We start from the raw sequence: 6,785 nt of genomic DNA on the forward strand, positions 1-6,785 counted from the left end.
AAAGCTAATTCTCACGCACTAGTCCCTTAAAGGAAACGATAACAGAGAGCAAGCGAGGTGGATTCATGATTAGCAGAGGTGAGTGGTGGTGGGATCCGATAACATTGTCCGCTGGCCCTTTGATCTCATCGATCGTCTCCTGATGTAGCCTATAGTTCGAAAAATAACCTAACATAGTCCCTGATTAACGCACAAGAAAATTATAACCATGCAATGGTTTTATGATTTGTTGGCCCTTCCTCCCATGAGCACCAAAAATCCAAGATAACTTACATGAAAGTTATTCGAAGTCACACCTCTAATTTCTGGATTTACTTGTTGATTTTTCAACACGACTTACTGAAAGATATTGAACGGTATCCTGGGACACAACCCTTGCATGGTGAATCGGTTAACCGCTGATTCGTCATATACTGTCGATGAAGAAGACCCGTGGCACATAAGCTTGAAATGGAAGAACCCTTGACCGAAACTCACTTGGTGCTATCATCGCCGCCACCATCGTCACTAAGGGCTCGAACGACCATCCACAGATCTGAAGAAGCCATCCTTTTGGGGAAACAGTATACGGTGACTAGTTTTTTATTAACAAACACAGTACAGACACAGACGCTCATAACATGCACACATCAAACACTAAGACTAGGTGAAGCGCATGCACGTCGACATCAAGGGCATGATTACATACGCGTAGGCCGTCTTAGATGGATCGATGGGTCCACTAGACTACGTCCAATTCCATTCGATTCCGACTGCATACGGTCGGTTGGATGGTCCAAATCTTAGGGTCCAACTTCAACACCCCAACTGCTGCGAGCCAACGACCTTCCCTTTGGACACCGTGGACGCAACCATCACGCTACATGGTCTAGCTCGGTGAGATCATGAGCTCTTCTTTTGTCTTTACGGGTACAACGACACGACACGAGCTCCTTGTTGGTGACTGATCACGACTCACCAGCACAGTAGTAAACTAGTGACTGAAGCACGAGCCTCTGCCGCTCGGTGCCTTGGAATGTCAAAAACTGTATGCAGGAGCCGAGTTAACTAATCCTGAACTGGTGAAGCTGTTACTACTAGTACAATATGGCTGGTGGTTCGATCGATGGTGACCTGAGCCTGTCATCACCCACTCCTCCTGCTCCGGCACATACACTCACTCCTAGCTACGCACGGGCACGGCCGGCAAATTGAACGTCCCTCTCATTTACACTCTACTGAGATATATAATCAGTGTGCTGGTGTATCTTGCTCCAGAGTTTGAGTTGAGACAGCTCGATCGGTCGACGAGAGCTGACATGGGCAAGCAAGCCAACGACGACCTCATCTCAACAGACGGCCGGGCGGACAGGTGAACCTCGCAGCGTGGACATGTCGACCAGCCAGTGAGCACGGCCCAAACAGATTAACTTAAGATAATGGTAACGAGGACAATAATGGCTCAGTGCAGTGGCACGCAGTGAGACGTCGATCGCTCATTGATCATTGCACGGCTCAATTATTTGGAGCTCTAGCTTTCATATACTATATGGATAGAGATAGATAAGTATATGGATGTAGCAGCTCAGCGCAGCTGCATAATGGTGGCCGCGCCACATGCCCGGCGACGGCTACCCATGATTGTGTCGTCGTGAAAACCCATGTGAGCCATGGTCCTCTCACAAACAGAAATATCCTCAGGCCAGCGCTCAACCGTTCATCGGTCACAACTCACAAGTACTCCTAGTACGTATATGCTTGCGAAAAGAAGTTATATATTGTTAAGAGCGAACTTCAACGCGCCGACTCAAACGGACAACGTTTTTATCCGCTTTTTATTCATTTGGGTCGGCAATACACCCAACACCCGACCCATATTTGCCGGCTAGCCGCCCTTTTCAACTGACATTTTGCATATTTCACAACCATATAAAGCATAGTTTTACAAACTGAACAAAAATTAAATTGTCTCGCATAGTCTTACAAACCGAATAAAAAGAATACATCTATTGGTTATCAACATGAGCCTACATATGCTCAACCAAATCATTTTGCAGCTGCATGTGAGTTTCCCAATCATGCATTTCATAATGAAATTGGATGAACTGTTCAAACATTGCCGCCCCTCCATGCTCAGGCACAACATTCCCATTCTGAAACTGAAACCCTTGAACATAGATACGTTCCGGACGCTCATCTTCTACGATCATATTGTGCATATAGTATAATGAGAGCAATACGGAGGAAGTATTGGGCGTGATATTGCGGCCTTGAGGCAATGGAATGATTCCGTTGCACCAAAAAAACAAACTTCTAAATACGATCTGCAAAATCGCAAATGCAGTGCTTTTCCTTATCCATCCAACTATGCACCAATATGCCAAAACTGTGATCATATAAACAGTCATCACCTTCCATAGCTTCTTCGTGCTCCAAGTTCTAGCAGGATGCCGAACGATGCCCCGTCGAGATTGCAAAACACCAAAGGCACACTCTACGTCCTTCCTAACACTCTCTTGCTTTTGGGAAAATCTTTTCCTCTTCTCTCCGATAGGGTTGGAGATTGTCTTCACAATAGTGGTCCACTGAGGATAGATCTCGTCACCTAGATAGTATCCTTTGTCGTAGTTGTGGCCTTTGATGGTAACATTCACCGGCGGGCTGTTGCCTTCGGCAAGCCTTGCAAACACCGGCGAGCGTTGAAGCACGTTGATATCATTGTGTGATCCGGCCATGCCGAAGAAAGAGTGTCAGATCCAGAGATCCTGTGAGGCCATGGCCTCAAGTATGACAGTGTAAGCCCTGACATGGCCCTTATACTGGCCTTGCCAAGCAGAAGGGAAATTCTTCCACTCCCAGTGCATGTAGTCTATGCTGCCAAGTATCCCTGGGAAGCCCCTGCTGGCATTCATCGTCAACAATCGGGTTGTATCTTGAGGAGTCGTCTCTCTCAAGTACTCAGGACCAAACACAGCAATCACAACTTTACAGAACTTGTACATGGAGTCTAGGCATGTAGACTCACTCATACGGACGTACTCATTAATTAGATCACCGGACACTCCGTATGCAAGCATCCGGACGGCAGCAATGCATTTCTAATAAGATGAGAAGTCAATCTTTCCAAGGGCATCCTCTTTGCACTTGAAATAGTCATCGTATTCGATCACCCCCTCTCTAACACGGATTGAAAAGATGCCTACTCATACAGAAACGCCGTCGAAATTTCTGATGTTTGAACAGCGGGTTGGTTGTGTCAAAGTAGTCTTTCCAATGAAGGAAATGGCCGCTCTCTCGGTTGTGATTCAACGCCGGAAGATGCCCTGGGATGGAGCCGCGGAACAACGGCCGCTGACTATTAAGGTGGTGATGGGCCAACAAGGCAGCCAATATCTCCTCCTCATCATCCGACGGGGAATCTTCAGAGTCGCAAAGGAAATTATGGAGAAAAAAAACTCGTCGGCGGAGTCCATTGTACCTTGGCAAACTGTCGAATAGCTTGCGAACGTCGATGAAGGAGCCGGCCGGAGAAGGAAGGCGCGCAACCCTTGGACCAACTGGCTGGCCTGGAGGCGTCCGACGAGTGTGCCGGCGTCAGGACGAAGGAGCTGGCCGGGGCGGCGAGGCGGCTTCCTGGTAGCGGCGGTGTCGGGGAGGTGGGGTGTGGTGGTGGGGGGGGGGGCTTTCGGTGCCCCGACGGTGAGACGATGGTGGCGGCTACGTGGGAGGTGGCAGCGTTGGGGGAAGATGTTGCGGCACCGGCTGCTGGCAGAGGCACTGAAAAAATGGGCGGCGTCGTCGTCGAAGAAGGAGGCGGGCAAGGGTTTGTTGTTGAAATGAAAGAGGATGGCCAATGTGCCACCGAACAGCGGGCCAAGGAAAGAAGTAGGCGGACGCACATGTGTAGGTTTTGTTTCCGCGCCGACGCAAATGAAGCTTAAAATTAGGCCGGGAATAGGTCGGCAGGCGAACGAAAAGCGAACGCGCGTCCATTTTGATCGGCGCATTGGTCTGACTTTTCTGTCCGTGTCAACCCAAATATACGCGCAGAGACAAAATGCGTCGACATGTTGAAGTTGCTTCCATGGATCAAGACACATAGACGGAGCTAGGTGGAGACATAAGAGTCGTTCGCAACTTTGCACTGCATTGCGTCGCACTAATGAGGCCGGCCGCTTAGACATATCTGGTACTGTACTGCACGTACGGCGCATGGGCAGCATGTGTGTCGGTGCGCGCGCAGCCGCCAAGGAGGATCGCAACGCACGAGCTACCCCGCGGTCCACAGCAACAGGAGGAATTCATGAGTGCCTGCGTACAGGAGATGCGGACGCGGCAGCAGCGCCAACGCCCGACCCAACAGGAACAGGAGGACCTCGTCATCAGTGCGACGATGCGGACGGACGCCTCCCATTACCTTCCGGGATGCACATCGGATTCCTCATTTTCAGGGCGGACATGTCCGGACCAAGGCATCAAACGTCCGTCTTTGTTTTTTTTCCTATGTCCGCACCACTTAAAATAACTAGACGATATCCCGCACGTTGCAATGAGGATTCTTTTTTTTTTTGCAGGGAAACTTCTGATTTACTTACCAACTGTTAAGGTAAAGAACACCAGAAGTAAATATTACAGCCGTTCTTCAATGAAAGGGTAGTTGTATGTATGGTCGAATTTTGTCTCAGTCGGGACACGAACGAGGTATCTCTTTTCTCCTCCACCCATCGGCACCACCGCTAGTCCGCCCCATCTCGGATGGCCTATAGGACATGGAGGTGCGGAGGATCTTGGTCTCCCGCCGGCGGGAGGGACCTTGTTCTCGTTCTTGTAAGATCCAGCATCTTGGTTGGGGCTGTGTGGCGGCGGTGATGTCCCTTAGTAGGAATAATGTCTTCCACGTTCTAACCCTATTCCGATGGTGCGTATAGCATCGTCAGAGGGCGTGTAGAGCTTTATCTCCGTCGGATCTCGCAGGATTTTGTCGGCGCTGGTCTTCGGTGGATCTGTTTGGATCCGGTCTTCGTTCGTCGTCGTTTGGGTGTTTACAGGTTTGATCCCTCCGATCTACGACTTTCTTCATCGGCGAGGGTTGCTACTCTGGTGCGCTGGTCCTATGGGGACTTAGCACGACGACTTCCCGACTGACTACTACAATAAGGTTTGTCCGGTCCTGATAAGGGAGGGGCGATGATAGCGGCGCGCCTTCGGCTCGCTGCATTGTTTGTAGTCGTCGCTAGGTGGTCCACGAACATGATTGTAATTTTTATTACCTCTGTTGTTTTTTGTACTGCCATGATTAAAAATAAATAGATTGGAAGTTTCTCGCAAAAAAAAAAGATAGTTGTATGAAGCAAACCATGATAGGCAATCCACAACATTGATTGTAGAAGGAAATATTTTTGATATGTAATAACATGACATTGTATGGTATGTATATAGTGGTGAGAAAGGAAAGTTGCTTCTTCCGATCCATAATAAATGTCGCAATTTTGAATTAAGGTTGAAATAACCTTAGTTTAAAGCTACAACAATAATTTTGGATCAGAGGGAGTATATGATATGTAATAACATGATATTCCCTGGAAGAAAACATGATATTGTATGATATGAGTAGTCTGTAGAAATGTTTTAGGCAAGGTTCTGGACCTGCTTATAGTTGTAATCTTTTAAGTGGGTGTTTAACTAGGGTTCTAGTAGCTCGACCGCTGGAGGCTAATTAAAACAAGTCCCATTTTCAGTTACCAAACGCTGCTGTGCTGGAAGGGTAGGTACTGCCGTAGCATAATCCTCGCTGAAACAAACAAACCAAAAAAAAAGTGTTAAAAAAAGCGCATGTGTAGGGTGTCACGTTTCGTGGAGTGCCAGAGAATATATACAAAGCTAAATCTTCACGTGGGCAATTTGTCAGCCTAAGAAAACATCTCATATACAAAGCTAAAAAAATTCCTACTGTCCTAAACAAATCTAGAGTTCATATGAAAACCTAGGGTTCATATGAACATCATCACAGCAGCAACATATATATGAACACATCTAGCTAGGGTTCATATGAACAAATATATATGAACAAATCATCACAACAGAGAGCAGAGAGAGAGGAGGGTAGGGGAGAGGAGAGGCAGAGCCTTACGGTGACTGCGGCGAGGGAGGGGCAGGCGGCGTCGAGCTTAGGGTCGGGGCTTGGGCGCGCTGCGGAGGGAGGCGTCGAGGTCGGGGTCGGGGGCGGCGTCGAGGGTGTGCGGCGGGCGGCGGCGGTGAGGTCGAGAGCGGCAGGGCGACAGCGGCGATGGAGCAGTTGGGGGAGAGGGGAAATTGGAGGGGAAGGACTTAGCGAAATTTTGAGCCCGCGCGGCCGGGGGTTAAGTCAAACTAGTAGCAGCACGTTTGGCTGGAACGCGCTATAGCTAAGTTAGCTATAGCGTGTTAAGCGAAACGCGCTATAGCTATTCCTTTCTGTTTTATAATATCAGTAGCGCTTTGCCCTGAAAAAAACCCTACTGCTAAGTCTAAACATGTAAAAACTTCAAAAATATACATTGGTCATCATTGATCTTTTTGTGTAGAGTCTAAATAGTCAACATGAATCCTCACAGTACATGTATAGGCACTGGTGAAGATTCATATTGCAGCCACAAATCATACACATATAGTTCAATGAAGACCAAGTACTCGAGATAGTTTGAGAAGTAACATATTTAAGGTGGTAAACACCTCGTTCGCTTAGCAGTATGGGACTAAACTTAATTAGGTGTAATACTTAGCAGCAACGTGTTTTGAAGAAAAACGTTGCTACTAGTACTTTAGCA

Source organism: Triticum dicoccoides, chromosome 2A, assembly GCF_002162155.2.
Source record: "Triticum dicoccoides isolate Atlit2015 ecotype Zavitan chromosome 2A, WEW_v2.0, whole genome shotgun sequence".
NCBI lineage: Eukaryota > Viridiplantae > Streptophyta > Magnoliopsida > Poales > Poaceae > Triticum > Triticum dicoccoides.